This window comes from Peromyscus leucopus, chromosome 1 (assembly GCF_004664715.2).
Source record: "Peromyscus leucopus breed LL Stock chromosome 1, UCI_PerLeu_2.1, whole genome shotgun sequence".
NCBI lineage: Eukaryota > Metazoa > Chordata > Mammalia > Rodentia > Cricetidae > Peromyscus > Peromyscus leucopus.
In genome coordinates this window covers 79,603,905-79,623,271 of record NC_051063.1, presented here as the reverse complement: position 1 = coordinate 79,623,271, position 19,367 = coordinate 79,603,905, and positions in this window count along the sequence as shown.

Here is a 19,367-nt window from a genome sequence, read left to right as displayed (position 1 = left end):
AGTGGGGAACAGGTGTTGACATCGATCATCACTTAACACAGAAAGAAAAGTTTGTGTTGGTGAGTACACACACACACACATCAGTGTACAGGCCCAAACTAGGTCACCATGCCACCCTCTATGAGCTTAGGCAAGCCTTCAGTCCCTAGGAGGGAGACACAAGGTTTATCATGAACCAAGCCTTTGCTATTGTGTTCAGTCTTGATTCTGCCTCCTGCTTACTGCTGACATCAGTCACATTGTCTCATGCCTTGGTCCTAACAATGCTTTGGTCCCAATAATGCCCTTGAGGTGAGGTGCTCATAAATGGTAGAGATTTCTTCAGGATGCTAGGAAGAACATGAGCATGGGATGGGTATCTGCTGAGGGCCATCATGCTGGGCCAGCTTGGGGAGGAGCCTGGAAGAGTAAGAGAAGCAAGAGAGGGTAATCTCCATCAGTGCTTGCCATGACCCATGACAACGTTCACGCACCCCTAAAGGTCTGTCATTAGGCCCCACCCTAGCACTGTGTCATTGGTGAATAAGCCTCCAGAACATGAACTTCAGGTGGCCCATCAACCCTCAGCACCCAGTCTCTCTATTAATCTGTCTCCTCATCTATGAGGTACACATTAAAAACACCAGCCTCCTACGGCAGCTTTGACCCTTTAGTGAGATATGAGTGAAGACTCTGGAAGCAATGCCTGATGGGTAACAGCTGCCCTTGGCCAAGATCAGAGCCCCTTTCTCGGGTCTTCCATGTGAATCTCCACCTCCAAGTCACATGAGAGCTCTGAGAAGCTTGAGATCTCATGGCCAACACCTATACCTTCTTCCATACTTCTTGGTGCTCAAATCCAAGAATTGAGAGGGGAGTTCTAGGCCCCACCTGTCTGCTACCCCTTCACAGTAACATAACTGATGGTGTTGCCTCCAGCCCACTCAGGGATCACTTCCCAAATTTCCCCCCATACCCAGGCTGGCTGATTTCCAGGCATTGTGTGATAAATGATGACTACATCCTCAAAAACAGTCAAAAAGTAGACTCTAGTGTCCCAGATAAACTCTGCCCATTCTCAACACTGCTTTCTTTTGCCTAGCCTGGTTCCTAGCCTCTATCAGTATAAAAAGCTCATGGCTCATGAGGATAGCTTCTTGTTTTTCTACGTAGCAGACACCAGTAGATACCTATCTAATACCCTACTCATCTCCTCCCCTACTAATAAAAAGCCCAATTTTCAAGAGAGTTGTATCATGCCCAACTAAAAAACAATTACAGTTTCTCATCTCACTTGAGGCCTGATGTGAGCACACCCAAGAATCCAGCCTTAAGATGAAAACTCAAGCTTGCTAGAGATCACAATGTTACTTTCCTTATCCAGCCAGAGCTCTCACCATCTTTGTTGATGTTTTATCTTATTGAGTCCCATCTGAAACTTGGATGAGAAACAGAAGGAGGGGCAGCTGTGTTGAAACAGGGAGAAGGCTAGAAAAATAAAAATAAAGAGTAAAGCACGTGACAGCTCCTGATCCAGTAGTATTCCTCTGATTTGCTTTGACACTCCTTCAACAGACACACTCCATGTGCCCAAGGCTGGACTCAGGACTCAAGAGTCAACGGGAAGCAAGAGAAATCCAGTCTCAGCTCCCTAACAAGCTCTCAGGCTAGAAAATAGAGCAGATACCCACCCCTTACACAAATGGCGGATTAATCTAACCAAGGCTCACCCTGGGAAAGCACGGTGCAGGCTGCAACCCAGACAGTGAAACTCCATCTGGAAGCCGAACTTCAGCTGAAGCTAGAACTGGGAGCGAAGCAAGGCTTGGCCAGGCAGAAGGGGCAAGTCAGGGGAGGCAGTGTGTGCAAAGGCCCTGGGGCTGGGAAGCAGCCAACAATCCTAGGTCCCCTGAGCTAACGGGAGAGGCCCAGGCTGGGAGGTACTTAAGTCAGTATCTTCCATATATGAAATTTTAAAATTCTACATTTCATTTATTACAAATGGGAAGGGAAAAAAGTCTCTATAAAGGAGCTGAGACTGAACTTTTTTCTTGCCCCTTCTTCCCTATTCTCATATGATTCTGACTTCAAACAATCATTTCCTACACTGCCTCAGGCACCTAACCTGAAGCGTCCCCGAAGCTCAGCCAATTACAGCAGTCACTTATTAATTCTCCACTGACAGCTTTCCCTAAGAAGTGGGCCTGAGTGCCTGAGGGACCCAGTATGAAGTGGCATTGGTACAGCACACACACACCCCACCCCCAGACCCTGCCGGAGTAGAGCGCTGGAGAGCAGGGTCCATGGATGAGCTCTCGCTGCCCCCATGTGGTCCAACTGCAATAGCCTTTCTCCTTAAAGGGTGGGGGCAGAAGAACCCTGCCAGTCACTCTCTGGAGCGGCTGTCACAGTGGGCTCCGTCCCTCTCTCTGTTGATGCTGTTTGAATACTGTCAACAGTGCCAGCCGATCCCCCGCCCTGCCTGGCTGCCTCTGCGACCTCTATTATTTATGACAGAGTGTGAAATTGATTGCGGTTGAAAGATCCACACTGGAGTCAAATGAACTCTTCAATTATTGCCACCCGAATAAACCTCCCTTTCCAGAGGCTCTCCAGGGAGTGGGCATCTCACCCCAGGTTCAAGGTAATAGATATTTCTAGATGGAAAGTGCAGGTGGCTCCATTGTAATGATTGTCAAGTTATAAGATTCTCCAGGTTAAGTGACAACCCCCCACACACACTCCAACCTTTAACAATTCTGAAGGAAGTGTGTACCAGCCTCCTTTCCCATTGTGCCCACACAGCCATCCCCCGGCTGCCTCATACATGACAGATATTTCCATTCTGCAGGCTCTGGTCATTTCCAATCCTTTTTCACAGGAAATATGCAGTAAGTGTTAATGGGGTTACAGAAAGATTAATAGAGCTCTCAGGGTATCCAGGCCTGGCTGGTATTTCTCTAGAAAGCCCTATCCACTCAAGAAAATTTAATGGTGAGACTTAACCCATTAAGACAACAAGCGGACAGCTCCCACCTATCCCGGGCTTCCAGGCTTTTCCATCTGGTGACGCCAAGGTTCCAGTAGGAAGAGAGAGGCAGAGTGCAGCCGCTGAAGCAGGGGGATGGTGGGTTTGACGCCAGCCTAGACTACATAATGAGACTATTGTCTGGAAGGAAGAGGAGGAGAGAGGAGGAAAGAAGAAGAGGAGAAGGGAGAGGAGGAGGGGGAATGGGGAAGGGAAGGGAGAAGGAGGGGGAAAGAGGAGGAGGGGAAGGAGGGGGAGGGGAAGGAGGGATGAAGAAATAAGGAAACTTCAGGCCTCATTTGACCCACAGCTTCATTCTGCTTAGTACCCAGTGGTTTAGGGAATAAACTTTACCTGGTTTTCCTTGAAATACCTGAAAAACATACAGGATTATACCTGCATTTCTGGTTCAGTGAGATGCTCAGAGGTGCTGCCCCCTTTAGGTGGCAAAAGTTAAGTGCATCCTTAGACACATTCCTGGCTCCTAGCCCAGCTGGTTCTTCTCACTGTCCCTTCCTGGGAACATTTCAATGTGTTTGCCCTAACACTTCCAGGTCACTTCTACGGGACCTGACTAGGAGTCAGGTGATCTGAGAATGAAGGCCTGAGCCTGCATGTTGATCCTCATCCATAAGTTCAGAGGGGTAGTTCTCATACTCGTGTCCAGAAGTCTCAGCACGGGCTTGCTGAGTCCCAGCACTGTGTGTGGTGCCTGGTACCCACGCAGGAGATGGAAAGCTGCTGGCTGTCTCCTGGAGTTCTTAGTGTCTCCTGCCTAGAGGGTTCACTCACGTCTCCTGTTTGTCATTGGTAGTGTCAATGGCCACATTCCAGGGCAGGTAATGCTGATGCAGACCATCTGACCTGCCATCATCAGTTTCTGGAGCAATAGCTTGAGGAGATCAGCCCAGTTCAAACCCACGAAGAAGTCATACACCACACACACCACAGAGACACACATACATCACACACACACACACACACACACACACACACACACACACACACATCATACCCACATATGCCACACACACACATACTCAATACAAGCCACAGAGACATATGTCTCACACACACACACACACACACACACACACACACACACATACTACATGCACACACCACACACGCATATACTCAACACACACATACATATACCACACTTGCCGAAGACATAGGCATACAACACTCACACAATGTACTGCAAGTACACACCACACTCACACTCTGATCTCTACCTACCTCTATAATAGGCAAGCCTGACTGACGGGACACACATCTTGAGCTTCTTCACGGTCTGACTTCTGAACGCCCTTCACAGTGCCCCGAGTACGCAGGGGAAGGAGACTCCAGATGTGCACAGCTGGGGAAGCTGGCAGGGACCACAGGTCAGTCCTCAGTGCAGATGTCTTCCTTTTAGAAAGCTAGAACAGGGCCTTGGAGGTGTCTCAGCAGTGAAGAGCACCAGGTCTTCAGGAGGGGACTCAGGTTTCATCCTCAGCACCCACATGCTGGCTCAGGAGATCCAGTGCCCTTTGCTGACTTCCATAGGTGCCCAGCATACACATGGTGGGCCCACACACACATGCAGCCAAATGCTCATACACAAATAAATCCCAAAAGGAAGCAAGCTGGACCACCAGAGTCCAAAGTGTATATGCTACATGGGGTTGAATTTAACTCTCACAGCATTTGCTGTGTGGCCTCAGGCAAGTGGCTTACCCTCTCAGACCATGATTTCCTCCTGAAGGTTTCTTGAGAACCCTATAGAAGCTTTGCTGGGGCTGTGTGATTCCCATCTTTGGGAAGCACATGTGATGTGGTCTGACACTCCCAAAAGGCTCTGACATGGAGTGTGGAGTTCTATCACATCTCCTTCCCTCTCTGACGATGGACAATAGCCAGACACTGATAGGGCCATCAATCAGCTCAGGTACCTGAGTGAGGGTATCACATCAGACCCATCCCTACCTGAACCCAGGATGGAGACATCATGGCAGAAAGCAGTGAACCCTTGTCACTTATAAGGAAGTATATATTGATTCGATCTAACAAATATGAGGTGGCTTGAGAAACAGGAGATGGCCCAGCCCAAAATACAACCACCATCTAGGTAGAAACCCCCCACATAAATAACAACATCCCAGTGACTTCCAAGGAGCTGGCTCAGCAACCAAGCATCACCTTGCATACACACAATCACTCAGGCCACCCATGCACCTTAAGGAACGAGCTGGGGGAGAGGACAACAGTATTAAATGAATGTCTCAGGAGCTAAACTGGCTCCTGAAAGGCCCATGGAAAGAATGTGTGGCCCATCTGGAAAATTCATTGTTCTGTAGCCGACCTATATGGCCCTATTTATCCTCCAGTCAGGAGTCGCCCTGTGGGCAGCTGTGTAAACTCCAAGGGAAATGGGATATCGATTTGCAATCTCTTAGACACACACACACACACACACACACACACACACACACACACACACGCACACGCACACGCACACGCACACATGCACACACAGGGAACCACTTTCAAAACAGTGGCTTCCGACATCTTTGCCACCGATTCCTTTTTACTCATCTTTCCTTTGGCTTTATGTTTGGAAAATGACTCTGTCACTGGCACATATTAAGTGATAGTTTCTTCCTTGAAGCAAGGCAAGGCTCCCTTTCTTTCAATGTCATCCCACATTTCTAAGACCCAGCCAGTAGTCACCAGGTGATCCACAAACTCAACTACACTGTATTGGTGTTCCCAAAGACTGACCGGCTGGGTCCCACAGAGCCTGCACATAGCAAAACCATGGTGGTCTCCCACATGGGCAGTCTGAAGTCCAGCTGAAGAAATGCTGCTTTTCTCCTCCATCAGAGAGTCAGTGTGCATTCCTAACTCCAGTGACACCACTGGCTCATCTCAGCCCACCGCCTGGATACCTCAAGTCCCCATCAAATGTCTATCGAGAGTTTCCAGCTGTTAACTGGCCTTCCTCTGGTTCTCTGCCTCCAGCCCTTCATCTACTCTAATCCCAGCCCCCAAAACCATCATGCTGCCCCATCTGAAAAGCCTCCTTGGGAACACTCTGCCTGAAGCAAGTCTTTATTGAGTACCCATTAAATGGTAGTGAACCATTACGTTGAACACTTTATATCAGATCTGCTATTTAGTCCCCACCAAATCCTAATGCTACAAGGTCTATTTTGAGCTCTACCTTAGAAGAGGAAATGAAGACACAGAAGCTCAAAGAATTGGCTTCCTTAGGCAGAGGAGGCCATGAGCTCCCAACCCCTCCCCTTCCATTTTGGCTCTATTTCCCACTGAAAGGCGTCATTACAGTGTATGCATCCTCAGCTTGTACATAAAGCCTTTGGATTTAACTCCTGCAGTCAGTCACCTTGCCCTGCCTAGAGGCAGAAGGTATACTCCAAAAGAGGCTCAGGGGCATGAACACAGAGGAGGTTCATGCAGGCTCTGGAAGATGTCTGGAAATGTCTAAACAGGAGCCACAGAATGTTGGGTCTGGAAAAAGGGAACTTGGCCCCTTAGTTTCTTTCCCAGATGACATGATAAAATGCTCTGACAAACACAACTTACAGGAGAAAAAGCTTGTTTGAGTTCAGTTTAAAATTATAGTTCATCACAGCAGGAAAAGTTAAAGCCGCAGAAGGTTGGAGCAGCTGGTCACATCACATCCACAGCCAGAAAGCAGAGAGCAATGAATGCTCAGTCCACTTTCTCCATCTACGCAGGATCCCAGCCCAAGGAATGGAATGCCCACAGTGCCTGGGTCTTCCCACCTCCATTAACCTAATCACTGTTCCCCTCCCAAACACACCCAGAGGCCCAGCCCCCAGCTGACCCTAAATCTCCACAAGTTGACAACTGGGATTAGCCATCACACTGAGATTCCAGGTAGCCATGTCTGGGTGACCCCACTGACTCCTCCCCCAATCCTACCTGGAAAGTGAAGGCTAGAGCAGGCTTGACTCCAGAGCCAGTGACCTCATCTGATATCCTGCTCCTCTCCTGTCCTTGATGCTCTCGTCTCTCACTGGCCATGTTTGCCATGCCCCTTCCCTTTCCTCTTATCAAAAATAGGAATTGAAGTTCAAACCCACTATTCCCACAAAACCTTCCCTAATTCCTTGCCTGCTGCCTCTCTCTTATGGCCGTTATTACATAAAAGTCGCACCACAGAAGCCAGTTGGTGACTTGAATTCCCTTTCTATCCATAGAACCCAGTACAGGTTCTGGAACATTCAGTGCTGAAGAAGTATCTCTTACAGAAGAAGTGACAGACAGACACCACATCACCTAGCTATTTACAAACTCCAGATATTTTTCAGATGAAGAAAAAATTCTGTGTTGCACAGGATATTTGAAACATCTAGATTATAAGCAGACAAAAATATGCATTACTAGTATATAACTGAAAATAACCAAAATGACCACCAAAACATTTAATCAAGTTAAGGACATGGGCAATAATGGAATACTGCACAGATGTTCTGACACTAAATACCAAAAGCATATTAATGATAGAGAATGGTCACATAAGACATAAATCAAACACAAATGCACCCATAGGCAATACTTACCATTACTTGTACCGCAATATTAAGACCCGTGTGTCCAGCCTTTAGGATTGGGAGATGTTATCAGTGACGTTGATGTTGATGCATTTCTGGATTCTTTTGCATTGTGACTATGCTTATTTTGCATGCATGTTTTTAAAAGATGGTTATGGTTTCAAAGTGGTGTGAACCTGGAAAGCTCTTAGAGGGAGCAAGCTTTGTTGGAGGATGTGGTCAGGCTCTAGGGCAGGTGCCCACCAAGTGGGTCGGCTCCAAGGTATATTCCCAAGCCCTGCCTGTGAGGGCTGCTCTCTTCTTGCGAATAGCCTCGAGGGGAAAAAAGTCAGATTCTGCCCCCAATGATAGTCTCTTTTTACAAGATGAAGTCTTCCCAGCTGAGTAAGTCAGCAGCCACAGCACTTGCTATGACAGCCATGAGAACCCTGAGTCCCAACAACCTTCACATAAATTGCTTTGTGTAACCTGTAAGCCCAGCACCTAGAGGGCAGAGGCAGGCTGTCCAGCCAATAGCCAGTAACTAATAGATGAGCACCAGAGATCCTGTCTCAAAAGATGTAGTGGAGAGCAATGGACTCAACATTAACCTCTGACCTCCACACATGCAAACATGGGCATGCATGCCAGCACACATACACACACACACACACACACACACACACACACACACGCATGCACGCACGCACGCACGCACGCACACCTCACACAGCACATGCACAAAGAGAGAGAGACCAGAGGATTAGGTCTCCCAAAATACAACTCCAGTCTCAGAATCAACACTGGCCTTAGGAACTCCGGCAAGAAATGGGCTTCAGGACATTAGAAGAGGAGGTTAAAGATTCTGTTTCCCTAATGGACTTAGGATAAAGCCGAGATTTATTAAGTACCTCACTTGTGGCTCTGTTCTTTAAATACAGCACTGGCTTCCTCCACCAACACTGAAGATATGCACCTCCCCATTCCAAAGAGGAGACTGAGGCTTGGAGGTTAGGCGGTTTCCCAGAAGGCCCTTAGTATAAAAGTGAGGAGATACTGAGCCTCTTGACTGAGAAATCCCAGTGCACTCTGGAGAAACATGGGCAGCAGGTTCCCACTCATGCTGAACTCATGTTCTCTCTAATCCTAAAGTTGGCCTTTATTCCATAGTGCTGCTGGGTAAAAGTCCCATGGTGGCAGGAACACATAAAGCCTTAGGATATTGGCCTCTCCACCCTGGGACATCTTGACTGTCTGAAATAATCCCAAGAAGAATGGCACAGTGTCAGGATTTTAGTGTGTGTACACCTGTACATATATGTATCTATACATGCCTGACACAGGTCAGAAAACATAGCTCTCCAAGGCAAAGGGTCTTGGAAATTTGAGAATATGTTCTGGTAAATGTAAAGGGGAATCTCATTGTCTGCCAGGTTTTTCAAACAGTGGACTTCAAGACAATAAAAAAAAGATTAGTGGGGTGTTACCCTGGTGCTGTACAAGGTAGCATCTCCCACCCAGACTCACCCTTGTCCTTAACCTCCAGCTGTGACTCTTGGCTGTGGTACAGAGTTCCCCGGCTCACAGCCTCCTCCTGAACTACACATTACTCTGATGGGTAGTGACCAGCACCCAAGGGAGCTACCTACATTAACCATTGCCTGTACTGTCACACACTGTCCCTGGCAACCTGCCCAGAGCAGGCAGAGCATGATCCTCAGACCTAGTAAGTGGTGACCTACAGATAGTTCTAGTCCCCTACAAAGTAGTACTGAAATAAAGAAAAAGGAAATCATGGCATTTGCAGACAAATAAATGCAACTGGATGTCATCATATTAAGTGAAATAAGCCAGACAGAGAAAGACAGGTTTCAAGGAGTGTACATGCTTGTGCAGCCATCATGGATGTCAGGGTTGATGTGCCTCCGAAAACTGAAAACAGAGTTTCCATATGATCCCACCACACCACTCATGGGTGTGTACTGGACGAATTCTAAGTCAGTATATCACAGACACACGTGCACATCCGTGTTTATTGCAGTGTGTTCACAGAACCAGCCTAGGTGTCTGTCAATGGAATGGGTGAAGAACTGTATTTTTCTTTAGAGAATGGTGGGAGAGGGGCGTCTCAGAGAAGTGGATGGACTTGAAATCGTCGTTAAGAGTTTTCCCTTACCATCGAATCTAGATCTAAATGTATGTGTGTCCATATATGTGGGAGAGTCGTGAAACTAGAGTGGGGGTCGTGAAAGGGGAGGAAGAGCTCTTGAAGGATGCGGAAGGTAGAGAGGGCAACAAAACACACGTGCTAAGAAGAAAGCATGGCTAACTGGTAAAAAGGGAAACCAGCTGGGCAGGGGGGCTGTAACTCCAGAGCTGGGGAAGCAGAGACAGGGGGGATCTCTGGAGCTCATTGGCCAGCCAGGCTAGTGAACTGGAATGCTTCAGGGTTAGTGAGAGACCATATCTCAAAAAATAAAGTAAAGAGAAATAAAGGAAGACGGCCCATGTCAGCCTGTGGCTTCTACACACGTGCGTACACATACGCCATGGACACATATACATCAAAAATGCTAAAGAAAGACAAAGTCGTCATGGTTTCTCGCATACACAAAATCTTTTGAAAAAATTTAAATGTAGAAGTGGAGAGGGGATATTTAGGAAGAGTGTAGGGAAGGAGGCGTTGCTCTGCCTTCCCTTTTCTCCCATTTCCTAGTCACCCTCCAGGACACACTTTGTGTTACTCTGTTCCTCATGAAGTCAGAAGCTCAAAGGGACACATGAACTGTATGTGAGTGTTTAAGTCAAATTTTAAATCTACAACTTACAGTAAGACATTCATTTTACATCTCAACCTCATAGGTGCCTACCTAGCAGGACCTACCCAGCATGCACCACGACAGCCATCATTTCACAAGCTGATCTTTACTACTCACAGTGAATGCTGATGGTTCCTGTTATCTGACCCCAAATCATAGACTTGATTTCCTGATGCACTGTGTGCATGCTCACTAAGGAACAGTCTGTCGATGGTAAGGACTAACTTGCTGGCTGTGGGTGCAGTGTGAGTGGCTTTTCTAAGCTCTGAATTCATCATCCGAGGGTGAAAATGTTCATTCTTGCGGTAGGTGAGGCGGTGAGAATTGAAGACATGTCCCTGCAAGATGCAGTGCATGAGATCAGTAAATGGCTGGGGCATCACTCCTGGTTTTCCTTCCAGCTTCAGCCTCCAAGGTGTGGGGAGCAGAGCAGGATGGCGCAGCGTATTCTCTACAAAGGAGAGCACAGCTCGCACTCCTTTGTGTACACTAGCATCATCACTATCGGCAGATGCTTTCCTTGCTGCCCATCAAGATCCTTCCGTCTTCTTTTATGTATGACTTGTCCCCCCACCCACCTCCTCACATCCAATCTGTGTGCCATGACATGCGTCTGAACCCCAGTCAGGTTTGCTCTTGTTGGTCTTGGTGCAACAGAGGCCCTCAGGACACACTTTAGAATGAGTTGTACAAGGGTCAGGCCCAGTCCTCGCTCAGCTGTCCCAACAATCCAAGTCCTTCCCTTGCAGAGAGCGACTTGTACTCTTTCAAGGGCTTGCAATGGTTTCAGAGAGACCAGGAGGGAAATCCTTTTCCCCGCCTCCCAGATGAGAAGACGGTTTCATTTCCCCTGCTCTGCAAGCTTGCGGAGACTCTGCTAGTTGCTGATAGCACCCGGAGAAATAAGCACGTCTCTTAAATCTGAGGCTAGCTTCTTTCTGCACAGAGGCATCTGAGTGGGAGCCTAGAGCAGGTGGTGCTGCCTGTGAGTGGTGTGCAAATCCTGGAGACAGCCGAACGGCAAATCTAGTAGGAGTGAGTTTGGATTTTCCCAGATTACCTACTTACATCAGCCATAGTTCTTTGACACATCTCTGTGATTGGGTAGCCATCTTTCTTTCCTTCCCCAAGCATTCAAACACCTATAACCCTCTGCCCACAGTCTCCACCAGTGGCTGGTTCCTGCTCCAGTAGTCCACATTTGCCCCCAGAGAAGAGAAAAGAAGCAACATTTGAGATTGAAAAGATCTGAGCCCCTCCTCCCCTTGTGAACAGGCAAGGTTCCACTATCAGAAGAATAAGCTTTGTAGACATGCCAGCCTCCACTCCTGGCTCTTGCTCCTGCCTAGTAAGTGACCCTGGCTAGCTGCTCATCAAGTCTGTGTCCGCATCTACAAAGAACAAAGAGCATCATTGCTATGGTTTTTATTACTATTATTCTGTAGCAGAGGAGTCTGTAATATCAAAACATATCACACTTAAGCCCAGTTCCATGGAAAGGGGCTGATGTGTGACTCTGGAATGAAAGGAGCTCTCAGGAGGATGGGGCAAGAAGATGACAGAACAGAATGAAAGGGATGAAAGCAAGGACAGGTGAGTCCTCTGTCCAGACAGGTGAGTCCCCTATCCAGACAGTTGAGTCCTTTGTTCAGACAGGTGAGTCCCCTGTTCAGACAGGTGAGCCCTCTGTCCAGACAGGTGAGTCCTCTGTCTAGACAGGTGAGCCCTCTGTCAGACAGGTGAGTCCCCTGTTCAAACAAGTGAGTCCCCTATTCAGACAGGTGACTCCTCTGTCCAGACAGGTGAGTCTCCTGCTCAGACAGGTGAGTCCCCTGTCCAGACAGATGCAGCCTCAATTCAGACAAATGTGTTCCTTATTCAGGGAATGAGCCTCAATTCCTCCTGGAGTCAGCTGATGCTGGCTGGAGCCCTCACTCACAGCGGCTGCAGGTGGGTAAGCATACAGCAAAGACTTTCCTGTCACATGCTACAGAACAGAATCTAGCAAATGTCCATGAGACTTTGGCTATTCTTATTTAATCTGTCTTCCTCCCTATCCTCAGGCTGAGCAAAAACTACCACACATCTCAGGCATCTGCTTTTGGCCCCAAGACCTGAAGCAGTTATGACCTGAACTGCGGCAGAAACATAATGACAGGAAGAAATTTTCCTCCTGTGATGTGGAAACGAAATGCCCCAAATCGCCCAACATCAGAACCCTCAGGAAACCCTAGCAGGGTGTTTTGACACATATAGTGCAGGCTTCAGATGAGCCCTTCCCAGTGGAAATGCAAGCCGCACAAAGAAAAGCAAGGTTTAAGCAGTCAGAGTGACAGCGGGGATTGGTTTGGAAAGCTGAACGTGTAAAGATGGGCACATGCGATTAGGCTGAAAGGGCAGGTTTTCAAAGCAAATCGTTTTTGTCTTCTGCAGCAACAGCAAACTGAGGTGTTTTCCCAGAGTCACCAGGAAGATGGCTTTGTGTCAACTGCACTGTCATTTAGCTTCTAACCAACCGAAGAGCTGAGAACGTAAGGCCACCGAAGAAGAGACTGAGCCCTCTCTACTGCCTGGCATTGGCTCGCTCAGCAGCTTCATGTCACTAATGGACCTCTACCATGAACTCAAATACCCAAACCCTACTTAACATGCTCACTGGAATGCCCGAGTGTTTCAAGGTCAAGGAGACCCAGGGGACTCCTCCCATCTCCCCTGCCTGCTATGCGCCTGTCCTGAGGAATCTGTACGTATCAATTCAATGGACTTAGTCGCTCAGGTCATAAAGGCATCAGGGCCACCCTCGTTCACTTCCACAGCTCATGCTCAGTTTCAACAAACTGGACTTGCCCACCTTCAAAACAGATCCAGAACCTGGCCGTCTGCCCCTACCATCATCATTCAAACCCAAGATGTCATGGCTCAAGCCTGGATTTCTGCAGCATCCTTCCCTGGGTATTTCTGTTTCCTGTCTCAGCTCTGCAAGTGTGTTTCAGATCCAACTACAGGGATGCTTTGAGGGTAAATGTCAGATCATGTCACTTCTCTGCTCAAAATTCCCCAAAGGCTCCCTGTGTCACTCATGTTTCTAGTGGAGTCCCACAGGGCCCTACAGGCTCTTCTACCTACAGCCTCCTTGAGGTTAACTCTCCCACCCTCTCCCTTGTTTCCACTCTGATACACAAGTTCCTTGTCCCCCACTCATTCCCACTATGCTCTAACCTCAGAGGTTTTGTTGTTGTTGTTGTTGTGCTTCTTAGTTAGTATGCAAAATTCTGGGTCTTATTATGGCATTTGCATATATGTGTCTGTTTCCTGTATCCCTAGCATCCTATAGGGTGCCTGGTACCCAATCCTCAGCACTGAATCTATGAACAGGTATATTTATTTAAATGTTTCTTTGCAAATTGATTGCCTTTTTAACATAAGTAAATTCATCTTAAGGGAAATCATAAATCTGGACTATAAGTGAACCAGTATTCAAAAATCATAAGAAGAACTCCCCCCAAAAGAAAACACACACACACACACACACACACACACACACACACACACACACACACACAAATGAATAGGAAGAGAAAATGCTGTTATTAAACTGAGCTGGACAATGTTGGCAGTCATATCCTTGTGCCTGTAAAAAAAGAAATTGGCAAACATTTAAAGACATACTCCCAACCACACTGAGACTGCTCTTAACTAATCAAAGAAGCCAATAAAGAACTGAAAGATAAATAGCTTATAACTTTCGAACTCCATGTTAACTGATCTTGGGCCAGAATATCACCATCTAAACATTCTCTCTACCACTCATAAATATTGAGCATCCCACGCTGCCGTAAGCAATAAAATAGATATTAATGACCTTCCGTTCTCCGAGTATCAGTTCCTCCTACCATTTCTCTGGTATCTGTATAGGGCAACTCAATTTTCTCAGTTGCTCAGGTCAAAGCCAACCTCGCCATCTGCCTTGTTCTCTTACGTTACGCATACCCAATCTGTCAGCGCGTTCTTCTTACCCAGCCTTCAAAACACATCCAGCATCCGACCCTGTGTGACTGTGTGCAATATCCCTCTCCTAAGTTAATTGGTAGGGAGGTGCTGAGAGAGGTTGGACATGGATTCTACCCTGAAGACATGCACAGTGTGGTCTGGAGATAAAGTGCATGTGTAATTGACAAGCACATAATGGAGGGGAGCACGTTGTAAATTCCACAAGGAGAGCATAGATAGCATGGTGTGCATTGGGACCTGATACGAGGCGAAAGCTTAACAAGCATGCTTCCAGGTGCATGAGCTCATTTCTGATGAGGGATATGTGCTTCCTTGCGTGCAGGTCTCAGGGGACTTGACACAGGACTTGCTTTATCCAAAAAGGTAGGCAGGTTTGTGAAATCAGAGTCAAGGCACACTGCACATGTCTGCTCACACACACCCCATGGGACTGTTCAGTTTTCTTCTCAAAAAGAACACGGGCAGGGGGAGGGTGGTAACGTTCAGTGGTATAGGATTTTGCGTAGCGTGTGTGAGATCCTAGGTTTGATATCCAGCGCTGAAGAACAGGAGGAGGAAGAGGGGGGGAAGAAGGAGGGGGTGTCACCATGTTATCCACTGTCTCTCCAGTTGATCACTGGAAATGCATAGAAAATCGTCACCCACACCAACCTGCCAACCCATAGACGAGATGTGGACGCTTGTGTGGAGGTGCCAGGAACAAGAGATGACTCTGGGAATCCATCAGGGCTACTTCCTCCTCAGGGGTGGTATGAGGATGAATTCCACCCCTACGCGCGCGCGCGCGCGCACGCGCGCGCGCGCGCACACACACACACACACACGCACGCACGCACGCAAGCACGCACACACACACACCACTTCAATCTTACTCAATTGCAAACGAGCAAAGTCTTGGGAAAAAAACAAGCCACCAAGACTGTAGTAGAATGTGAAAGCTGTTGGGAAAATGGCTGTGATCTCAGTCCATGCAGGGAACAGAACAAGAGAAGGGCAGCAGGGGAGATTTTTCCCTAGCATTTGTGAATGTTACCTCCCAGCGGTTTATTTGTGTGTGCTGAGGAAAACTCACTCATCTCCTCTGCATCCGCATGCCACCGGGTTCCTGCACCCCTCCATTCCCACCCCACACCCCTTCTTTCCAGGAAGTCTGCCCTTCCGGTCAGCACTGTGATGAGCAGTCTCACGTGTCCCCTCCAGCAGCCGGCAAATGTCGATTCCCACTTCAGTACACCACAAAACAGAGCCTGAGACAGATTGAAGCCCAGGAAGTTTGAGGGTGAAGAGAGTGAGGCAAGGGACGAGAAGAGTGAGGAAGAAAGCCTGAAGAAGTACCTAGTGACAGACAAGTGGGTTCCATGGGCAAGTGGGCTCAGTCCTGGGAAGCTAGCCCCAGAGAGGACAGGTATTTACCCAGCACCTCCAGCAGTGCGCGCACACACACACACACACACACACACACACACACACACACACACACACACACACACCTTGCACCTGCTCAAGTCAATCCTGCTCCAGTGGAGACAGCAAAGCAAAGAAACACTTGTGCGCATGCCCAGGGAACTGTCCACCCCTGCACACACACAGCTCAGAGTGCCGGAAGGAGCAGCTCAGTGCATGTCCAGGTGGCCCTGCTCCTGAACAGCAGGCCCAGCTGCCTGCAGCACTGTTAGCATGTTCTATGCTCTCCCCCTCCTTCCTAAACACCAGAACACAGGAAATGGCACACCATCTACTCCATTTCGGCAACTTCAAAGATATCAGTTTCTCCCACTCCCTCTTCTCTAGGATCAAAATTGGATTCTGGGTTCAAATCAAGCTTTTGCCTAGCCACCATCTCCTCTACTCTGCCCAAGTTTGCCCCCTGTGATCCTCGGCATCTGCTCTGCAAACACACTTACTGACTAGCTGGTCAATGTGATTGCTGTCTACCTCCCACACCTAATAGGTAGGTTCCTTAGACAGGCTGTATTTGCCATGGTTCACCAGTCCCTCCAAATCCAGAACAGCACCTGGACTATAACAGATGCTCAGCAGATGTTTGTTAACTGAGCAAATAGCTCGTGGGGAGAAGGCCCCACAAAGCGCATGGGCTGGTCCCCCAAAGCAGAGGTTGATAGGATATTTCTCAATGAACAGTTACTGCGTCTATTCCTTTCTGACTGCTCCCACCAGAAAAAGGCATGTAGGAAGTGTCAGGCAGGTGGGCTGCATGGAGGGGGCAACAACCCTGTAACCGGCTTCCCCACTGGACACGTCTATGGTGACCACTGATGTCCCAAACATGCATTATACCATCTTCAGCTTCACGAGTTTGCATTTACATTAAGTGACAAGGAAGGAACACACCTGTCTTGGTCACTCCACCCACTCCCGGCCCCTCTCCAGAGATGTGGCCGCCCCTCCTCACTCACAAGTTTCTCAAGAACAGTAGCCATCCGTACTGGCCCCAGGGGACCATTTCTCATGCTGGTGCAGCTGGGATTTCCTTGCAGAGAGAACATAAAGATTAACTAGGTGGGGAAATTTTTCCCTGGGCTCTGAATCTTGGGACGTTTGTCTGATGTGGTGCGTATTCTCCAGGAGACGGGCTGCATCACTAATGGAATGCTGCATTTAAAACATATTTACCAGTTATTAACAGCACAGTGGGTGATGCATGTTTCAAGCATTTCTTATTCAACACAGGGGAACTTCGACATATAAATATTTCAGGGTAATTAGTAAGTGTTTATTTAACATTTTGGTTGTGTTTTTCTCATGCCCAGAAGGGTGTCACCAGTAGGAGCTGGGCCCCTCCTGTGAGCAGAGAAGGACCCAGCCCTGGGGAAGGCAGGGGACCCAGCTTCTCAGCAGGGAAGCAGCCCACCTGCATAGTGTTCCATTCATGTCACAAGATTGTTGAGTATGTTTTAGGAGATTTGTTAGTGCCATTAAATGAGGCAATTTGGGGCTCAGGGTAGGTCTCAGCAGGTAAGAATGCCTGGCCTGCAAATGTGAGGACCTGAGTTTAAATTCTTGTCATCTGTGTGGAAATCTGGACATGGTGTGTGTGTACCTGTAATCCCAGCACTGAGGGGAGTGGAGACAGGAGGATTGCTGGGGTTTGCTTGATGCAAGCCTAGTATATGCCTCCATATCAACATAAATGTACGCATGCACGTACACACACAGACACACACACGGACACACACACAATATGATACATGCACAAAAAATAAACAGACAAAGCATGAGACTACACATGAAGTTTGAACTTGAAGGCTTCTCTTGATATTTTTTTTCTGGAGCCGAGGACCGAACCCAGGGCCTTGCGCTTACTAGGTAAGCACTCTACCACTGAGCTAAATCCCCAACCCCTATTCTCTTGATAGTTTTGAAAGATGGGTGACGCCTGCTGCATCCCAGAGCATCACCCAGTCGGACGTGGGTGGTCAGGACTCTGCAGACCCTAAAAACCATCATAAGCAGCCTGGGCTTCTTAGATCTATCAGTTTGTAACATGACATACCCTACAAGCCCTGTATGAGGCAGCCTAAGGTATTTACCCAAATGCAGATGCTGTTTCCAAAGAATAGGGCTGGGGCCAACCTCAGAGGTGACTGAAGATAAGACTCCTGAGATGGAGGCAAGCTTGACCAGGCCACCCAAGTCACTCACTATCTTCCCAGACACATCCTGGGGCCTCCCTTCCCTTGACTGTCAAAATCAGGAAGTGTAAAGAACATCGATCGGTGCACAGCCTAGACTCGAAGACGAGTATCTGGCTCCTGATCCAGTGTCCTCTATTTTATAGGGAAGCTTGGGGTTATGGGGAGTATGATGTCCTGCTTTCCATAGTCACTGTATTAGGCACATACACTTGCATAGCATGAACAAGAATACTGGGCAGAAGCTGCTTAAGGGAGAGCATATCTATTTGGACTCACAGTTTTAGAGAGCTCTGTGCATGGTTGTGTGGCCCTGTGTGCTTGAGTAGAACCTCATGGCAATGGAGAGAGTGTATGTGACTAAAGCTGTTTACCTCTTGGCAGATGGGACTCACAGAGCACAGCAGGAGGCCAAGAGTGAGACCAGAAGGAGCAAGGAAGGAACAGAATCCCTTGAGGACCCACCTACTTCCTCCAGCTGGCTCCCACCCCCTAACAGTTCCAGAAAGTGGATAAGGCCTTTTTTTTTTTTTTTTTTTTTTTTTTTGGTGTGTGGGAAGGGGGGACTTTGTTTCCAAAACATAACACAGTCCCTCTGTGCGTGTGCATGTGTGCGTGTGCGTGTGTGTGTATCTGTGTGTGTCTCTCTGTGTGTAATGCCTTCATCAATCACACCTCCGTCCCCATATCTCTTTGCTTCTCTGTGTCCCCACCCCACCCCGCCTGCTCCATTCCTCCCTACATCACTCAAAGTCTCATCTCTGAGAGACTGTGGGAGGAGCCAAGCAGGATGCGAAGCCTCAAGTCAACAGCAATATTTCACCTATCTGCAGAAAGGCTGTAAATTCCTCCTGATGTCTCTCCAGGAAGGGAGCTGCCACACTCTCTCTTTGTAGCTAGAGATGAGAATTACAGGCCCAGAGAGCACAGAAAATGGCAGGCAGTGCCCCAAGCCTGGACTGAGGCTGGGAGGAAAGGGGTGGGGTACCCAGGGCTCTCCCCAGGTGTTCATGTCAAAACCACATGTCTCTGCTTCTCAGCACGTGGTACTTAACTGACTCAGCTACCAATGCGCAGTGGCAGGGCCTGTGGGGACACTAAGGCATATACAGATCAGGTGACTGGCCCCAGAGGACAGCAGAGTTCATCAAACCTCCAACTGCTGCCCAGGTTGCCTCTGGCTCTGTGTTCTCAATCTTTCATTAGCATTGTTAGCCACAGGCCTAAAGCTTAGTCCCACCTGGCTCATGGACCCTTTGATGGATGCCTTTCCCTTCCAGATCCCTCTTCTGGCCCTATTTCCCGGTTGCCC